The following is a 20,905-nucleotide window of genomic DNA, read 5'->3' on the forward strand; positions in this document are numbered from 1 at the left end:
TGGGAAAGATCTTACAGATGAAAGAAAATGTGTACATGCATATTTGGGGGTGATTGCAGCAGCCTAGTGGAGACTGATAGATTTTTACTCACCCCTTCCTTTTTGTAACAGAACCCTGAATTTTATTTAGCAGGGCATGAACATGTGGTAGGAAAAACACTTGATTTTTTTTTTTAATTAAGAAGATTACTCTAAAACAGTAAATTGTATTCATTAAAGAAGGGAGACACAGAAAGAAATGATTCTGGCACGAAGGCTATGGCAATATACAAAGGAGAATTAATGAGACTTAAATAAAGCTGGATGCAAGGGAAATAAAAGAAGAGATGGGGATATTGAAATGCATAGGTAGTTGCTGTGCAATTTGGTTGTGGGGCATAGGGATCAAGGGGGGAAAAATAGACTCCATAGGCCCATTTAAATGTATAGTGAGTAGTCGTGCCAGGAACAGGTACAGGGAGAGCAGGAGCAAAGCAAGACTGCAACAACCCAGATAAGTGCTGGTCTGAATATATAAACACCTATACATAAGCATTGCTGGCAAGACACCGAGGTTGGTATCTGACACAGAGTTGAAGTCACTGAGGACAAAAGGAGCTAAACTGAAGCTTGGAAAATCATCTGCCAAGGAAAATAATTAAAGCAGAGAAGTAGAAAGTACCATCAAGAGAAAGTTGGTAGAAAGAAGTGAAGCCAAGGATTGTCACACAATTGGGAAATGTCTTCTCAGAAGTCATTTCCCTATCTCACCAGTTAAGTCCAGACAGTGGTTCTCGAAGTGTGGTCCCTGGACCTACAGCCTCAGCATCATACGGTGTTATGAACTGAATTGTATCTCCCCAAAATTTATATGTTGGAGCCTGAACTCCCAGCTTTTAAGACTGTGACTATATTTGGAAGTAAGGTCTTTAAAGAGATAATTAAGTTAACATGAGGCCCTTAGGATGGGTCCTGATCCAATCGACTGGTATCCTTATAAGAGGAAACTTGAATACAGAAAGAGTGGCCAGGGCCCAGCTGACATGGATAATGTTTGAGCATCAACCTATGAACCAGGAGACCACAGTTCCATCCCCCGTCTGGGCACATGTCCGGATTGCGGGCTTAATCCCCAGTGTGGGGCATGCAGGAGGTAGCTAATCAATGATTCTCTGTCATCATTGATATTTCTCTCTCTCTCTCTCTCTCCCTCTCTGCTCTCCCCCACCCCCTCCTCTCTGAAATCACTGAGGAAAAACCATGTGAAAGAAGAGGCAGTTAGAGAGCAGCTATCTGTAAGGAGAGAGAGCAGAGAACAGAGAAACCAACTCTGCCAGTACCTTAATCTTGGGCTCCCATCTAGAACTGTGAAAAATAAATTTCTGTTGTTTGCAATCGCAACCATGGTGGACTAATACATCTGAGAACTTGTAAGAGATGTAAACTCTCAGGGCCCATCCTAGGTCTATGGAACCAGAAACTCTGGGGTTAGGGCCCAGCAATCTGTTTTTAACAAAACCTCCCAGTGAGTCTGATGCACTGTTAGGTTTGAAAACCACTGGTCTAGAATAGCCTAGCTCAAGATCAGATGAGGCTAAAAAAAATTATATGTTCTCTTTTACCCTGAGTCGTCATATTCTTTATAGAGAATTCTTTAAGCAGAAATAGGCAATAACAGTGTCTTAAATAATCAGCTTTAGTTTTCATGAAAATAAAATCAGGTCATAAAATAACTATCAACTAATGCATTCATTATGTGTGGCTATTTGTTCCTATACCACAAACTAATTATTCCAAAATTTTAAGATGCCAAAGTATCACTTAGAGGGCTTATTAAAAACACACTTTCTGAAACTGGAATTCTATTGGTCAGTGAGTCCAGACTTATATCTTTAAGAAACATCGAACAATTTTTTAAATTTTATTTTTCAATTACAGTTTACATTCAATATTATTATATATTAGTTTCAGGGTGTACAGAACAGGGGTTAGACAATCATATACTTTACAAGTATTCCCACCCACCCCCATTGTTCCAACATCATATAATCTTGATGCAAGTGTCAATAAACCAAAAGCTGTTTTTTCTCTTATTCAGTCAATGAATAGAAAGACAAAAACTGCTTTCTAGAGGAGTTGAGGTAGCCACGGTGATTAAGTAAAGAAATTTGAATGGCTTAGAAAGAATACTCAGAATGTTATTTCAATTCATCTTGGTCTTCTCAACAACTATTTTCTCCAGGAAATAGTAACTGCAGAAATTCTGTAAGACTATACATGCATCCTGGGAATTGTAACCTCCAAGGCTGAAATTCCAGGTAACAGGTTCTGACTGTTTCTCAAACTCTCCCACCACTTGTAGATGTCACAATTTTGAGTTCTAGTTGCATCTGAAGAAGCCACATCAAGGTAGGTTACTACTGGCAACATCAAACAAATTTGATTTTTTTGGATCTTAATCCTAAACCACTTCCTGTTCTCCAAATAAGGAGAGTTAGTCATTTCTTAGTCCTCTGTTGCAATAAAATACGAAATTTCACTTTTTTGTGCAACTCTACCATGTCAAATAACACTGGGGGGAAATGCTACATTTTACCACAAACCAAGTTTTAAACATGTGCTCAAATACTGAAATATGGTATATAATACTTTTGGTTAAATAGAAGTCCCTTATATTAAACATTTTAAAATAATTATCCACATCCCACATGGCTATAAGTAAATAAGTAAAAAAGCAACTTAAGTAAATTGTTAGATTACAACTTTTACTGGTAATAGTTCTATTTTTTTCTCCTAAACAGTAAACGTATTAGCTGTCCTATATTCAGTTTTTCAGATCTAGCAGTAAAAACACTTTGGTTAGAACATTTAATCATTGTAAGGCAGTGATTCTCAACTGGTGTGTCTGAAGAGTTTTAAAAGCATGCAATATCTGACTATTTAGTCAGAGCACTGACCTCTTTTCTTTTATATTGTAAAATAATAAAATGATAACAGCCAACGCAACAATAGCCATCTGGTATGAATGCATCCAAATTATAATCTTTTTTTTTTTCAGATCAACAAAGAAATATATGTTTTGGTGTATCACAGAATTTTAGTAATTAGGTTATGTGTACTATGAGATGAAAAAGATTGAAAAATCACTGTTTTAAGGGTTTCTTTCTAGAACCATGTCCCCAGTGACAAAGTTTCTGTTCAGAACTTCAAATGTTATGATGGAGAAGCCCAGAAGACTTAAGAATGGCCCACTGATCTCCAGGGAAGCCCACCCAAGTGCCTTCCTTCCTGGGAAGAAGACCCTGAGGACTCACACTGCCAGCTATGCTGATGTCTGTGGCATGCCTGCATCCCGTATGGATGAAATATTAAGTAGTAACAAAACCTGGCATGAAATATTAAGTAGTAACAAAACTAACTTGAAATTTTAAGGGGTTTGGGTTAATTTGGACAAATAGCTGAAATGATGAGATTAGCTCAGAAACATACACGAGGATTAAAATTACACAAGAGGAAAAAATAGCTGGGACGAGCCATGATTCACCTCATTTATGGCTTTGTTAAAAAGCTCTGCGCTGAAAACTGCGGCCAGCCCTTTCTGCCTCACAGGTTTCATGTTTAATCGTGCTCAGTGGATAAAGGCAGAATTACGTAAAACTGTATTATGAGCTCCATCCGGAGCTGGGTGGGAGTTGTGAAGCCAAGTCTCCCAGGTGACGGCTGAACCTCACGTAACTGGACTGACTAAGCCACGCAAGGCAAGCTCCTTTTCTAGCTCCCTGTGCCCCCCTACAATCCTCTCTCTGTTGGCCCCCCCAAAGCCGCTGCTGAATAATGTCACTTCTCTCCCCCGCCCTGATCTGGTCTTGGACAGCCAATTCTTTCACCTCAGCTGGGTGCCAATGGACTTCCTAGGGACTCCTTGTGAGGGGACTTGTAGGTCCAGGACCCACTAAAGAAAAAGGAACCTCTGGTGCTTCAACCTCTGTTAACTTGGGTTGTTCCTCCTGTTAAAATGACCTTGACTTTTCTCCTTGAGAAAGAGTAACCCTGGCCTTAGCATGCTACCCTGCACTTATCTCTTTTTTGGCTGTTTGTTTGTTTGTTTGTGTTTTTTGTTTTTTTGTTTTTTTTAATATTTTATTGATTTTATACAGAGAGGAAGGGAAAGAGATAGAGAGTTAGAAACATCGATGAGAGAGAGTCATCGATCAGCTGCCTCTTGCACATCCCCTACTGGGGATATGCCCGCAACCAAGGTACATGCCCTTGACCGGAATCGAACCCGGAACCCTTCAGTCCCCAAGCCGACGCTCTATCCATTGAGCCAAACCGTCCCGGCTGTTTGTGTGTTTTTTTATTGAAGAGGGTCGCATACCCCCTCAGAGACATGCTCTGGTTGAGCCATACCAGTGAGTGGCACATGGTCACACAGTAATATATGTTTTATATTAAAATAACAGTAAATTGCCAAAACCGGTTTGGCTCAATGGATAGAGCGTCGGCTTGGGGACTGAAGGGTCCCAGGTTCAATTCCGGTCAAGAGCATGTACCTTGGTTGCGGGCATATCCCCAGTAGGGGGTGTGCAAGAGGCAGCTGATCGATGACTCTCTCTCATCGATGTTTCTAACTCTCTATCTCTTTCCCTTCCTCTGTAAAAAATCAATAAAACATATATTTTTTAAAAATAAATAAATAAAAATAAATAAATAAAATAATAAAATAAAATAACAGTAATAATAAAAACCCGCTGTCTGGTTTTGCTCCTCTTGACTGAAGGGGTATTTATTTAAAACCAAGAATTCTAGAGGAGGCACTTTTCTTAGCATTGTAAAGCCATCAATTGATTCTGGAAGAGAAGCCATGCAGTCCTGTGTAGAGGAATTGGCCCAGACCAGGTGAATGACCCTCTACAATACACGGAAGTAGGAGGGACAGTTGCACTGCTCCTGCTTGTGGACAAAAGTGGCCCAAGAATTCCTAACACAAGACACGCTCTTGTCAAAAATAATGGATGAAGAAAGGCTGTTAGACCAGGCTAAAGAAGAAAAATACAGTCGACCCTTGAATAACCTGGGTTTGAACTTTGTGGGTTCCCTAATACGTGGAGTTTTTTTTCCAATAAATATAGTCATCCCTTCCTTTGAGGGTTTCTGAATCAGAAGATTAGGCAACCACAAAGAGAAAACAGTATTTTCACATTCCCGATCACAGATTCCCAACCATGAATGAAAATGATGTTTTCAGTCTGCAGTAAGTTGAATCTGTAGATGTGAAAGACTGACTATAGAATCAGACTAAATTGGGTTGTCACCCTTAACCCCCACATTGCTCAAGGGTCAACTGTACATTAAAACTGAAATTAAAGCCCTGGCTGGAGGCTCAGTTAGTTGAAGCATCACCCCAGACACCAAAGGGTTGTGGTTGGGTTCCTAGTCAGGGTACATACTCAGGTTACAGGTTCAATCCTTGGTCAGGGTATGTACAGGAAGCAACTGATCGATGTCTCTCTCACATCGATGTTTCTCTCTCTCTCTCTCTCTCTCTCTCTCTCTCTCTCTCTCTCTCTCTCCCTCCCTCCCTCTCTAAAAATCAATAAAATCAATATTCTTGGATGAGGATTTTAAAAAAACACACTGAAAGTAAAGATGTTAAAGGAAAAGGGCAGAAAGAAATTAAATGGGTGTGACTATAAAAAGTCTATAAATGAATAATAAATTAACTAAAAGGCAAGTCTAATTGTGCTTTGTTTAATCTATTCTATTTAGTTCATTATATCAATAAACATGTATTAAACTCCAACCACGAGGTTCTGTGCTGGACAGCGAATAAGATAGACCCAGTCCCAGCCTACATGGGAATTATAGTCTTGAGAGAAAAAGACATTAAAAAATAATTACCCTACCCTGGCTGGTGTTGATTAGTGGTTAGGGCATTGGCCCACACCAGAGTCTCTGGTTCGATTCCTGGTCAAGGGCATGTACCTAGGTTGCAAGTTTGATCCCCTGCCCCAGTCAGAGCACATGTGGATATGTGGAAGGCATCCAATCAATGTGTCTCTCTCACATCATTGTCTCTCCTCCTCTCTAAAAATGTTCCCCCTGATATTTCCAGTACTCCCCTGGCACTGTATATAGTTATTACAATATTATTGACTGTAATTCTATGCTGTACTTTATATTTCCATGACTATTTTGTAGCTACCAATTTGTGCATTATTAATCCCTTTACCTTTTTCGCCCAGTCCCCAAACTTTACCCCTCTGGCAACCATCAGTCTATTCTCAGTATTTATGAGTCTGTTTCAATTTTTTTGTTGTTGTTCTTTAGATTCCACATGTAAGTGAAATCACATGGTATTTGTCTTTCTCTGACTGACTTATTTCACTTATCATAATACCCTCTAGTTTCATCCAATTTGTCAAAAATGGTAAGATTTTGTTCTTTATTATGGCTGAGTAATATTCCATTGAATATATGTACCACAACTTTTTTTATTTACTTGTTTATTGATGGGCACTTGGGTTGCTTCCATATCTTGGCTATTGTAAATAATGCTGCAATGGACATATAAATGAACACCAAAGAAACAAACAACCCAATTAAAAAATGGGCAGACACTTCTCCAAAGAAGACATACAAATGGCCAATAGATATATGAAAAAATGTTCAACATCACTAGTCATCAGAGAAACGCAAAATAAAACCAATGAAACATCACCTCACGCTTGTCAGTGAGGAGGAAACTGGTCTTGCAGAACTTGTTATCTAAATGCAGAGGCCATGGAACTGTGAACAATGCACTGCCCTGGGGGGTAGGGGGTGAGAGTTGTTATGTTGGTGCCAGGACAGATCATCAGATATTTTGTTCTTTAGATTCCACTTTCTTTCATGGGCTGACAGGTGGGGGCCTTCCTGTAAGCCCATGAAGGAAAGTGGAACCATATCTGCAAGACAAAGACCCCAGAAGGTTATAAAAAGTGAAGCCCTCTGCGTGTTTCTTCACTCTGATTTGGAAATTATTCCTGACTCCACTAGTGTTAATAAACGGAGTCCCTCCCTTTCTCTATGAAGTGTGCTTGGTATTTCTTTGGTCTTCTGTAACATTAAAACGGCTGTCATTAGTAAATCAGCAAACAAGTGTTGGCAAGGATGTGAAGAAAAGAGAATCCTGTGCGCTGTTGGTGGGAATGCAGACCGGTGCAGCCCCTGTGGAGAATACCATGGAGGCTCTTCAAAAAAATTAACAATGGAACTGACCCAGCGATTCCACTTCTGGGTATATATCCAAAGAAATCTGAAACATTAATTCAGAGGGAGTTTAATTTTAAATAGGAGGATCAGGGTAGGCCTCATTAAAACTAATGACACTCAGAGAAGACCACGAAAATTAGTTACTCCATGGAAACTTCCAAGTTTATTTCTGTTATAGCCTTTACTACATAATTTTTAATGATCATATTTGTTTCTGTTCTGGGAATATAAGTTTCATCAGGACAAGGACTGTTGTCAGTCATCTTCATTCTTGTATCCCTAAACATATATTGTGTCAATAAATGAGTCAATACGTGAAAAGAAGCAAACGATCAAAGTGCTTTCCCATCAGCTTCCATACCAATCAAGTAAAAGCAAGATGCCTGATCTGAGCTGATGTAAATAACTTTCCAGAATACTCAGTATTTACTTGGCAGAAAGCCATGGTAGCTAAGGTGTTTGTCTGCTCACCACACATTCTCTTTCCCCATTTTTCTGGTAACAAACTCTTGTTTATTTTGAGAATCTTCCCCCTATAGACACTGGATAAGCATCTTCTTAGATGGCCAAAGTTCCAACCACTGTGATTACATCATGGATCCTGGGATGGATGTGTAACCCTAACAGTGCTAGTCAGGACCTTTAGGAGTTCTTAATATTATTGCCATATAGAAGCAGCATCAGCTGTCTGTGGCCTACTTGTCCTCTGTGTAGGGAGATCCTGCCTAAGAATGAAGTCAACTCAAAGACATCAGATAAAAGAGAAGAAACATGGTTTATAACTGCATACCATTCATTCCCAAAGTCAAGTTTACTCTTTGACCTTTGCAGTTAAATAGGGAAAAAAAAAATTTTTAATTTGAAGATATGCTTTGTTATTGTTTTCAGCTCACTTATATAGCCTTTATTAAATATATCCACCAAACAAAATTTGAGGAGATACAATAATTAAACTGAAAACGGTATTTTTCTTCTTCTTTAAACTGTCCATCTTCCAATTTAACAAGTAAGTATTCAGTTAATAACAACTAATAGCCTAGTGACAGAAGGACCATAATTAATTCTATATTAGGGACCATAACTAATTCTATACAAATGAAGATCTGTTCATTCGATTCATGAAACATACAGTGAGCATCACTAAACCCTAAGTTCTGTGCCAGGAGCTGGGTATGTAGAATGTTGGCATGACAGCTAAATCTTTTACCTTGTTTAGAGACTATAAGCAGCAATAAATTTCACGGGAAGTCATACAAATGGAGAAGCTTAGGGTGTGATGGACGTTCAAAGTAGGGAGACCAACCTCGTCACCAGAAGTTGGAGGAATGGGGTCCTCAGGGCAGCCCTCAGAGGAAGGGAAGCCTAGGGTGAGACCCAAACTAATCCTAAGATTTTGTCAGAGGGAGGTAGAGGAAAGGGAGGGAAAAGAATTTTAGTCTTAGGGAAGGACATGTTAAAGACTTAGAGGCAGAAGGATGTGGGGTCAGGAACGTTCATGTGTGATAACATCAGCAGAGTCTGTGAAGAATGTCTCCAAGGAATGACCTGCCACACCTGTTCAGTATTTGCACCTCACTGACACTTCCCCTTTTCAAAGCTCACACCCATCATTTTATCCCACACTGTATATTTTCCCTTTTTAATTTCTTTATTAAACAGAAGCAATTAGGATGGATTGCTTATTAGTAATATTATTTAGTACTCTCATTATGGAGTAATACAAATGATCACACTTCTATTAAATGCTATCAATGTTTTAATATTGAACTGTGCTTATAAGTTTATTGAAGTAATTTCTATCTAACGCTCCTAAAGATGAGGTGTCAGCTGCACAGCATATAGTCTAAACTTGATGAGGGCTATGCCTTACACCCTCTGTAAAACATTATAATCATATATTCCAATAATAAGTTTTTGTAGAGATGAAGTGGTTGTTTTGTGTAATAAGATCATATATCTTCCAGCTAGAATAAAATGAGATTTTGAAAACAAAGTTATTGTGTTGTTAAATGGGACATAGGAAAAACATTTCTCCTCCTCAGAACGTTTGTTATAAATTTAAACAGAAATATTTTTATGGGAACAGCAATCACAACTTATGAACAATTCTATTTCACTGAGGGTTTTTTTATGTTTTTTTTCAATGAATCAATATTTTTGGTTGGAAAGAACATTCTTCTAACTTGATATGTTAATGTTCCATAAAATATCTTTGAGTTGAAATACTGCATCACTCATGACTTTCATTTTGCCTAGTGAAAGCCAAATCATGTTAATTTTGTGCAAACCACCATCTGTTTTATTATGAAAGAGCACTATTTCTCACTTGCTAAAAATATATACCAGGGGCGGGGGGCGGGGGGCGGGAAGCCTCGAAAGGCTACACTAGTACACATTTAGCCCTGCTACAAACTTTCTCTGGTCCCTGAATTGAGCAGATCACCAACCAAATTGGCAAACGTTAATATTGCTGCCTGCTTTTCATAGAGAGAAGTGTTTTGTTTCTGTTGGACACATTTTCAGGAAGTGAGGTAATGCTCTGTTTTCCCCTAGGAAAGTAATCCTGGGGCCTGCTCAGAACTGGCTTGCTGGGGCCATTGTTTGAAGGTGAAGGGAGGTGGTGGGTGGTATGATGAAACCAAGATAAGACTTAAATCAAAGGCAACGAGTGTGACTGTTCAGTCATTGACGTCAATTAGACTTTAATAGAAGAAGTGGCTATAGTGCGCAGCTTCATGATTAATAAGTCCTATTGAACACAGAGGTCTTCCTTCCCCTTCTCTACATCTGGCCCTTCACATAAAATATACCCTTTCCTGAGTAACTTGGAGTTGCCTTCCCGTCCATAAAAGGGGAGTGAGGAGACCAGAGTTTTCGAGTATTTCTCTATATTGGTTGTAAAAGGAACCGAATATTTTTCAGTATCTACTGCTTATAGCCCTAGCTTGTTTAGCTCAGTGGATAGAGGGTTGGCCTGTGGATTAAAGGGTCCTGGGTTCGATTTCAGTCAAGGACACATGTCGGGGTTGTAGGCTCAATTCCCAGTAGAAGGCATGCAGGAGGCAGCCAATGAATGATTCTCTCTCATCGTTAATGTTTCTATCTCTCTCTCTTCTCTTCCTCTCTGAAATCAATAAAAATATTTTTTTAAAAGAAATAGGGTTCTCTGTCTTTAAAAATGGAAGATATAACAACTTTGTATTTATCATGTGACCAAAATTCCACAGTGACAACTTTTCACAGGTCATGATCAGAGATAGATCATATTTATTAAATATTGTGTGAAATTTAACTTGTAAATTTTTTTTTAATAATTAATTTGAAGGAGAACTTGGATTTTCTAAATTCAGTAGTTGCCCTAGCCAGTTTGGTTCAGTGGGTAGAATGTTGGCCTGTGAATTGAAGGGTCTCAGGTTTGCTTCTGGGCAAGGGCACGTACCTTGGTTGCAGGCTTCAAGCCGATCCTCAGCCCTGGTTGAGGCTCCTGTGGGAGGCAACTAATCAATGTGTCTATCTCACATCAACATTTTTCTCTCTCTCGATCTCTCCCCCTTCCACTCTCTCTAAAAATCAATGGAAAAATATCCTCAGGTGAGGATTAGTAAAAATAAAAAATGTTTAACTAAATAAATTCAGTAGTCTACAGTCATTTTGCTGCTCAGCCATCCCTTAGTATTTAAATCACTTGGAAAGACATTTAGTTTGTAAATCTGATTTTTTTCTGTTATTATATTTAGTTTCCAAACTGACTAAAAAAGAAAAGAAAAAGGTGAATTAACAAAATTTACTCATTATTTTGCCCAATTAATTCTTCTTGTCTTGCAGCTGAGAAGAAGGCCTCAGGACTTTGTCAATCAGGTTTAAAGCTCTCAGGTAAATCCAAATTCTCATTTAAAGTATTCAAAAGAAAATTAAGTTTCAATATAGCCTCATGCTTGTCCTGGGAGAGCAGGCACTCTCAGATTTCAATTTCTTAGTCTTTTTTCATGAAAAGTGTTTTTAATTCTCAGAGTTATATAATCATTTGTGAGTAGATTGATTTCACTTGAAGACAATTCTCTATAACTTTGCTGAGGTTTCCCACAAAAATGACAATTGCAACACCTTAACTCTTCCTCCCCATAATGCAGCCCACTTCTGATCATGCGTTTGGCACACAAATGGATGAACAAAACAATGTTGAGTTGGCATTTGCAATATAAATGTATTGCTCACAATGCAAATTTGTAGTTAACCAACATTCCAATCATCTGACTGCTCCTCCACAAAAGATAGAAAAGAAAAACCAAGGTTTCAATGTTCAATATTTGGTTCCTATCTGAGATAGATTTTCTATATTAATTTTTTTTAATTTTCTTAAAAAATACTTTTACTCACAAATGACTTAGTTACAAAACGCAAGTTCCCATTACTAATAAGTAATCTATTCTTTTCACCTTCCTTTGGCATATAAGAGCCAAAAATGTGTTTGGTTTGTTTACTTGTTGTTTTTCTCTGTGATAAAAGTAGCCACCTGCCCGGCTGGCATGGCTCAGTGGTTGAGCATCGACCTATGAACCAGGAGGTCACAGTTTGATTCTCGGTCAGGGCACATGCCCAGGTTGCGAGCTTGATCCTCAGTAGGGTCCCTGCATGAGGCAGCCAATCAATGAAACTCTCTCACCATTGATGTTTCTATCTCTCTCCCTCTCCCTTCCTCTCTGAAATCAATAAAAATATTTTTTTAAAAGAAAAAAAGAAGTAGCCACCAAATTAAAATGGTTCTAAATTGTTTTGGTCTTTCATGATCATATGCCTTGAATCTCTACTGTTGAATGAAAATGAAAATGGAAGTAAATTACAAGTCACTCCAAAACTGCCACATAGACAGGAAGGTTCACACGGGGGCAATTCCAATAGTCCAGAACTATCCCAGGTTTAAAGACTTCCTAAAAGGATGTTGGCAACTTGCCATCTGGAAAAGATGTGAGCTGAATTTCCTGTTGTGTTTAAGAACTAGTTGGTCATTTTAAAACAAAATAAAAATTAAAAGAATAAGGGCCTTAGAATATAAAAATACCATCCTCTATTTTTGAAGAAAACCCAGAATTTGACTTTTTCTCTGTCATTATAATTCTGACTGAGCTTAGAAAATGATCCCTACTCAGGGTCTTGAAAAGTTCTAGTTAATTTTTTAATTGTATCCTGATGCATGAAATTTTTTTTTTCTTTCCTTTTGAAACCTTCTAAGAATTGTTGGTGCATTCATCATGAAGATGGACCAGATGCCTCTAAGATTCTTTCTTGCTCTAATCTAATTGATGTGAGTTCGTGTTCTTCCACTATGCATTTGCAAACATTTACCATGGACAAACAACATACAAGGTATCTGGATGTATTTAAAAAAGAGGTTTTTCAAAAGCTTATCCTACCTTTTCTCAGGAGAACTTTACTCACATAGCTATTACATGAGTACGTGATCCTTAAATTTGCTCAACTTTATCAGCTTTCTACATTTCACCTAAAAGTTATCTCTTCTTCATTTTCCTGTACCCAAAAGCCCTGATATCACTGAGTTCTAAGTCTTTGCTTACTCCCAGTATTATATCAGAGAGCCTTGACTCTTTCACTATTCTACTTTTTGTTGTTGTTAATCCTCACCCAGGGATATTTTCCATTGATTTTTAGAGAGAATGGAAGGGAGGGAGGGAAAGAAGGAGGGAAGGAGAGAGAGAGAGAAAGAGAGAGAGAGAGAGAGAGAGAGAGAGAGAGAGAGAGAGAGAGAGAGAAACATCAATGTGAGAGAGACAAGGCAATTAGTTGTAGGGATCAAGCCTGCAACAGAGGTTGCAGAACCCTTTAGTCCTCAAGCCGATGCTCTAACCCCTGAGCCAAATTGACTAGGGCTGCTTCACTATTCTTTAGACACATCAGGTAGGAAAATTACTGAGACCTTGCCATTTGACCCTCAAACCAACATTATGATCATGGAGACACTAGCCCAATGATATATTAATTTACTCACTTATTTGACACCTTCAGGAGTGCCTTTTCTGAGCCTATGGTGCTCACAGGACTATCTAATGAGAGAGACAGGATCCTCCAATCAGGCAGGAACAGTAGGAGCCACGGCACAATCTCTATGTCAAAGGAAAGTGTCATGAGCAAAAGAGGCTTTTGGTGGAACTGGACCTGAGCTGAGAGGGGAACGAGGAGCACACATTAACTACATGGAGAAGGGTGAAGAAAGAGTGAAGGTGAATTCCAGACAAAGGAAACAATAATTATCCAACAAGTGTTTCCGTTAGATTCTAGAACCCCAGCAATGCCAATATAATGCATTAGTTGTATTTGTGTCTGGGGTTACAAAGACGAAGAACACAGTACAGCGTAACGACTGCTATTTCTGAACCTGTCTGTTTCCAGGTGATGTTTTAGGCACTTATGACTATTTAATTCTCAGAATAACTTTTAAGAAAACAGACTCAAAGATACCAGGTTGCTTGCCTGTGATCACATAGATGTTGAAAGATAGAGCCAGCCCAGCAGGTATAGCTCAGTGGTTGAGTGTCCACCTATGAACCAGGAGGTCATGGTTCAGGTCAGGGTCAGGACACATGCCAGGTTTCAGGCTCGATCCCCAGTGTCCCAGTGTGGGCATACAGGAGGCAGCCAATCAATTATTCTGTCTCTTCATTGATGTTTCTATTTCTCTCTTCTCCCTTCCTCTCTGAAATCAATTGTGTGTGTGTGTGTGTGTGTGTGTGTGTGTGTGTGTGTGTGTGTGTGTTTAAAGGTAGAGCCAAATTCAAACTCAGGCCAAATATCTCTTAACCATGAAAAGATGGTAGCCTCTCCTCTCCTCAGACAGAAACCAATGGTATGTGTGAGAGTTGACAAGGAGAGAGAGATATATCAGGGAAAGTTTTTATAAAATGGTTACTGGGTGATTAGTAGGACTTTACCAGATGAGGATATGGGACAAATGCAACCAACAAAAGTATAGCTTTGGAGAGAAAACCCCTTCTCTGACCACTGTACCTCGTAATCAAACCTATGATAGAAATGCTGCCCCTGAACTTTTACAGCAATAAGGCTGAAGGATTTTTGGGTTTTTATGCTGAGAACAAAAGAAACCCAGTGAAAAGTTTAAGAAGAACACAATTAAATTTGTACTTTAAGAAATCACAGGAGAAACAAAGATGGCGGCATAGGGTAGACACCCGAATGCAGCCTACCACAAAAAATTTGAATTTAGAACTGAAAAACAGGGAAGGCATTGCCCTGAAGCGCTGGATGGCTAGCTGAGAGGAGGCTCTGCCATCTGGGAAGGAGAGAGAAGGCACGCTGAACCTCAGGAACTGTGAAGGTACGGAGAACTGTGTGCGCGAAAAAGCACTGGCTTACTCCTGGCGCGCGGAGAGGAAGGGCCGGACCAAGATTGCTGCTGGCTTACTCCTGGTGCGGAGAGGGTGGGCGGGCTGAGTTCCCTACTGGCTTACTCCCGGAGCGCGGAGAGGGCAGACAGCTAACGCGAGGCCGGCTTTCTTGTTCGAGAGGAAAACAGAATCAGCCTATTGCTCTGATAGACGGCCCCAGACTGGGAGAGGCCAGACTGTCAGGCAGTGAGCAGAGATCTCTCGGAGGTGTGTGAAGCCAGAGGCCATCACTGCGGGACTTGGGAAGGAGCCAAAGGGAAAACAAAGCTTGTCTGCACCAACCTGAGACTCCGCCCCATCTGTGGCTGAGCTCTCTCTCAGAGGCTGGCTTTCTCTAAGGAGGGACTGGCCGGAATCCAAAGCTTGTCTGTGCCTTTACTAAAGAGGTGCGTGCACCTGCAACCAATCTTCCAAAACTCTCTGCGAACAGGACTTTTCTAAGGTGAGACTGTCAGGGAACCAAAGATTGTCTGCGCCACCCCGAGACCCCGCAATATCCAAGCGGAGTACAGAAGCCCTCCTAGCTGAGACACTGCTGATTCTCACAGCCAATTGGCTTGGAGATCAACGCATCCCAGTGATACCAACAATAAGCAAGGCTTAACAACAAGACTGCATACACAGCCCACAGGGCTACACCAAGACTGTCCACCACAGGTAACTGGGAAGGCTGTGCTACTGGGCTCTACCAGAACACCTAACACACAAAGCTATTCCATCAAATCAGGGAAAAACAACTAAAATGCAAACAAGAGGAAGGACACAAAGGAAGGAGATGGAGGAAAAGAAAAGATTGGACATTGAGTTCAAAACTACAGTTATAAGGTTATTTAACAATATCCTAAAAAAGGCCGATAAAATAAACAAGACCTATGAGGATATGAAAAAGGATCAACTAGAAATAAAGAAAACATTGTCTGAAATAAAAAATATTACACAGAGTCCTAAAAACAGACTGGAAGATCGCAAAAATCAAGACAAAGATTTAGAACACAAAGAGCCAGAGGACACTCCTCTGCAGAAGCGAGAAGATAAGAGAATCCAGAAAGTTGAAGATAGTGTAAGAAACCTCTGGGACAATTTCAAGCGAACCAACATCAGAATTATGGGGATTCCAGAAGAAGAGAGAGAGCAAGATACCGAAAAAATACTGGAAGAAATAGTGACAGAAAACTTCCCCCACCTGGGGAAAGAAATAGACTTACAAGTCCAGGAAGCCCACAGAACCCCAAATAAAAGGAATCCAAGGAGGACCACACCAAGACACATCATAATTAAAATTCCAAGGGCAAAAGACAAAGAGAGAATATTAAAAGCAGCAAGAGCAAAGCAGGTGGTTACCTATAAAGAAGCACCCATACTATTGTCAGCTGATTTCTCAACAGAAACCATGCAGGCCAGACGGGAATGGCAAGAAATATTCAAGGTGATGAATAGCAAGAACCTACAGCCAAAAATACTCTACCCAGCAAAGCTAACACTCAGAATTGAAGACCAGATAAAGAGCTTCACTAATAAAAAAAAAAGCTAAAAGAGTTCATCACCGCCAAACCAGAATTATATGAATTGCTGAAGGGGGTTATTTAGGAAGAGGAAGAAGATAAAGATAAAAATTATGAACAACAAATACGTAACTATCAACAAGTGAATCTAAAAACCAAGAGAATTTTTTTAAAATCTGATGAACAATATTAACTGGTGAATATAATAGAATCAGAGGTATGGAAGGGGAGTGGACTGACGATTCTCAGGGAAAAAAGGAGTGGGGGTGCAGGAAGAGACTGAACAAAAACTGTACACCTATGGATGAGGACAATGGGGGATGGGGAAAGGACAGAGGGTGGGGTGGGAACCTGGTGGAGCGGAGCAATTGAGGGGGGGAAGAGGATCACATTTGTAATAATCTGAACAATAAAGATTTATTTAAAAAAAATTTTTAAAAAAGTAATAATTAAACAAATTTAAAAAAAAAAAAAAAGAAAGAAATGTGACGGGTTTCTAAGTCCTAGCAGGGCTCAGAAAATGGCACAGTTCCTGCCCACCTGTCTTTTAGTTATACAATTCCTTTAACTATAGAATTCAGGACTATTCAACTCACTTTCTTAGGTTACCTCAGGGTCACTACTTGGATCCAATTTTTAGTATATAGTTCAGGCGTCATGAATAGTTGGGCCAACATTAAGATGTTCAAAACCTCAGAGGGAAGGCAGGGGAGGGTGGGAGTGGGGAGTAAGGGATCAACGAAAGGACTTGTATGCATGCATACAAGCATAACCAATGGCACAGACACATGTGCTGGGGGTGGGAGTGGCTGGGGAGAGGTCAATGGGGGAAAAGGAGTATGTAATACTTTAAACAATAAAGAATTCAAAACAAAAACAAAAAATAAAATAAAAAAGAAATCACAGTAATTGATGACTAGAGAATGGGAACAAAAGTGGGTGCAAGGAAACTAGTTGGAAAACTGTTTTAGTAATCCCAATGAGATGTGGTGGTGCCTTCCATCAGGATGGTAGTATGGAAAGGAAGTAGACAGATTTGAAAAAAATATATAGGAGGGGGAAAAAATTAGAAGGTGACACTAAAAAAGAAGTAAACACGTGAGGAAACTCTGCCATGATTGTGTAGTTCCAACATGTAGTTCCAGTGAAGGGTGTATAATAACGTGGGTAGGTTTATGGAGATGGGACTAGAGAGAAGAAGGCAGGCCCTAAACCATAAATGGCCTTGTCTGTTTAGCCAAACAATATAAAGCTAAGAGATGCCATTAAAGATGTTTTTTTCTGTGTAATGTTTTTTCATATAATTTTTAAAAAAATTTTGGGATATCCCTAGCTGAATAGCTCAATTGGTTAGAGCATTATCCCATATGCCAAAAAATTTTCAAGTTCAAATTCATGTCAGGGCACATACTTAGCTTTTGGGTTCGACTCTCGATCAGGATGAATAAAAGATGCAACTGATAGATGTTTTGGGGTTGTTGTTTTTTTTCTATCTCTCTCCTTTTCCTCTCTCTAAAATCAATAATAAAAAGCAAACATATCCTCAGGTGAGGAGGGGGAGAGAGAGAGAGACAGAGAGAGAGAGAGAAATTTAATTTACAACAAAGTAACAAGGATAATACAGAGAGTTCCTGTCTATCCCTCACCTAGTTTCTCCTAATGTCAACATCTTACACAATCATAATGCATTTGTCAAAACTAAGAACTCAATAATAGTACATTACTACCCATTAAACTCCAGATTGTATAAGGTTTCACCTGGTTTTCCACTGATGTCCCTGTTCTGTTCCAGGATCCCATGCAGGATAGCACACTATATTTGAGGAATCCTGTCTCCTTTTGTACCTTTTGGCTGGGACAATTTTTCAGTGTTTATTATTTTTATGACCTTGTCAGTTTTGAGGAGTACTGGTCAGATGTTTTACAAACTATCTTTCAATTTGGTTTCGCCTGCTATTTTTCTCATAATTTGATTGGAAGGTTAAAGGATTTTAAAAGTGGGAATGATGCTGATTGAGTTTTAACTTAGAAAGATGACTAGAGAGAGAACTAGAATGTTGTCAACTAATTTAGCAATGATAATTCCTGTAATATGAGACTAAATGTGATTTCTAAACTTTCATCTTTGTAATTCTTTTATCTTGTTTCAATACTTTATAGGGAATGCAGGCCCTTTTATTTTTAAAAAACAAAAGAGTGATTTTTCTGTCAGAAGTAAAACTGGCACTAAGTAAATAATATGTCAACAATGATTAATTCTGAGTGATTAGATTATGAATTATTCTCTTCTCTTGGATTTTTCTCAATCTAAAAAAATTCCAAAAGAACAGTAAAAAAAAAAAAGAAGGAAAAAATTCTGCTAGAAAATGAGAAGATGGGAAACAGGGGCAACAGACAGGAGACTATTGCAGTAAATGTTTGATGTAAGAGAGATGCTGGAGGTCTGAACTCAGAGGTGAAGAAATGAGATACTCAGTAAATGGAGGCCACAGGCCACGGTGACTGATTGGATGGAAGGCTCAGGAAGAAGGAAGAGTCTCTGGTTTCTGGCTTAGCAACTTGTGGTAATGTCATTCATACAACCAGTTTGAATGGTACAGCAGGTTTGAGGAGGAAGGAATTAAGTTAGTTGTAGATGCACAGGCAGTGGGATGTTGCATCTGACACTATTTCCATTTAGTTCTTTCTAGCCTTATGTTTTTAGATGTTATTCTTTCTTTTTTAAATATAATTATCTGGCATGTTATTTAGCATCTTTTTATAAAATTATTTTCCTACTAATAAAGAGGGAATATGCTAATTGACCCTCATGTTCTCACAAAGATGGCAGCACCCAAAGCCAATAAGGAGGGAATATGGTAATTGACTGCCCTGCTTTCAAAGATGGAGGCACCCACAGCCACAAGATGGTGGCACCCAGTCCACTCAGTTCTGCCAGAGTGGCAGGTGCATAGCAAGGCCAGGCCCACCCCTACATGGGCCCAGCTGCTCTTCATACCTGCCTCAGGAGTCCCTCGGTCCCCTCAGCCCCCCAGCCTCCCAGGGCTGCCCAAGGCTCAGGTAACCAGAGCTGCCCAAGGCTTGTGCTGCTGGCAGTGGCAGCAGCAGAGGTATGATGGGGCATTGCCTTCCCCTGATCACTGGCTTGCCTCTCACCCCTGAGGGCTCCTGGACTGTGACAGAGGGCAGGCCAGGCTGAGGGAACCCCCTCCAGTGCATGAGTTTTCATGCACTGGCCCTCTAGTTTATGATTAAGAATACAGGTGTTCTAAAATAATAACTGTTCAGCTTTTTCACAACAGGTTTGCTGCCAGAACACAGGTATTGTGAAAACTACCAAACCCAAAATGGGAAAGGAAGACCCATATCAATATTGTCATCTTTTGGACATATAGATTCTAGCAAGTCTACCACTTACTGGCCAACTGATCTACAAATGTGGTAGGATCAACAAAATAACCTTGGAGAAATTTGAGAAGGAAGCTTCTCAGATGGGGAAGGCTCCTTCAAATATTATGTGGGTCTTGGCTAAACTGAAAGCTGAACATGAGTGTGGTATCATCATTGATATCTCCCTGTGGAAATTTGAGACCAGCAGTATTGTGTGGCCATCAGTGTTGCCCCAGGACACACAGACTCCGTCAAAAACACAATTCCAGGCACATCTCAGGCTGTGCTGTCCTGATTGTTGCTGCTGGTGTTGGTGAATTTGAAGCAGATATCTCCAAGAATGGACAGACCCATGAGCATGTCCTTCTGGCCTACACACTGAGTCTGAAACAGCTGATTGTTGATGTTAAAAAATGGATTCCACTGAGCCACCCTATGGCCCAAAGATACAAGGAAATTGTCAAAGAAGTCAACACCTACATTAAGAAAATTGGCTACAACCCTGACACAGCAGCATTTATGCCAATTTCTGATTTGGCATGGTGTCAACATGCTGGAGCCAAGTGCTAATATGCCTTGGTTCAAGGGATGGAAGGTCACCTGTAAAGATGGCAATGCCAGTGGAACCACACTGCTTGAAGCACTAGATTTTAGCTTGCCACCAACTCATCCAATTGACACTCCCCTGTGTCTGCCCCTCCAGGATGTCTACAATATTAATTCTGTCCCTTTGGACCAAGTGGAGACTGATGCTTTCAAACCCAGCATGGGGGTCACCTTTGCTCCAGTCAACATTACAACTGAAGTAAAGTCTGTTGAAATGCACCATGAAGCTTTGAGTGAAGTTCTTCCTGAGGCCAATGTGGGCTCCAATGTCAAGAGCATGTCTATCAATGTGGCTGGTGACTGCAAAAATGACCCACCAATGGAAGCAGCTGGCTTCCAGCTCAAGTGATTATTCTGACCCACCCCAAATCAGTGTTGGCTAAGCACCTGAGTTGTCACTCAGCTCATATTGCTTACAAATTTGCTGAGCTGAAAGAGAAGATTGATCGTCATTCTGGGAAAAAGTTGGCCCCAAGTTTTTGGAATCTGAGGATGCCACCATTGTTGGTATGACTTCTGGCAAGCCCTCATGTGTTGAGAGCTTCTCTGACTACCCTCCTTAGGGCCATGTTGCTGTTCATGGCAGGAGACAGACAGTTGCTGTGGATGTCATCCAAGCAGTGGACAAGAAGGCAGCTGGAGCTGGCAAAGTCACCAAATCTGTCCAGAAATCTCAGAGGCTAAATGGATATTTTCCCCAACACCTGCCACCCCAGTCTTAATCAGTGGTGGAAGAACAGTCTCAGAACTTTTTGT

At 40.0% G+C, this 20,905-nt stretch overlaps 1 pseudogene across 1 annotated transcript; it reads left to right on the plus strand.

Moving 5' to 3' along the window:
- The first annotated feature begins 5,204 nt into the window (after positions 1 to 5,204).
- Positions 5,205 to 20,871, plus strand: LOC311619642 (elongation factor 1-alpha 1-like; annotated as a pseudogene). Its single transcript has 2 exons — positions 5,205 to 5,233; positions 19,510 to 20,871. The product of its transcript is annotated as an elongation factor 1-alpha 1-like (transcript).
- The last annotated feature ends 34 nt before the right edge of the window (positions 20,872 to 20,905 follow it).

This window comes from Pipistrellus hanaki, assembly GCF_964339955.1.
Source record: "Pipistrellus hanaki genome assembly, chromosome: 3".
Classification (NCBI taxonomy): domain Eukaryota; kingdom Metazoa; phylum Chordata; class Mammalia; order Chiroptera; family Vespertilionidae; genus Pipistrellus; species Pipistrellus hanaki.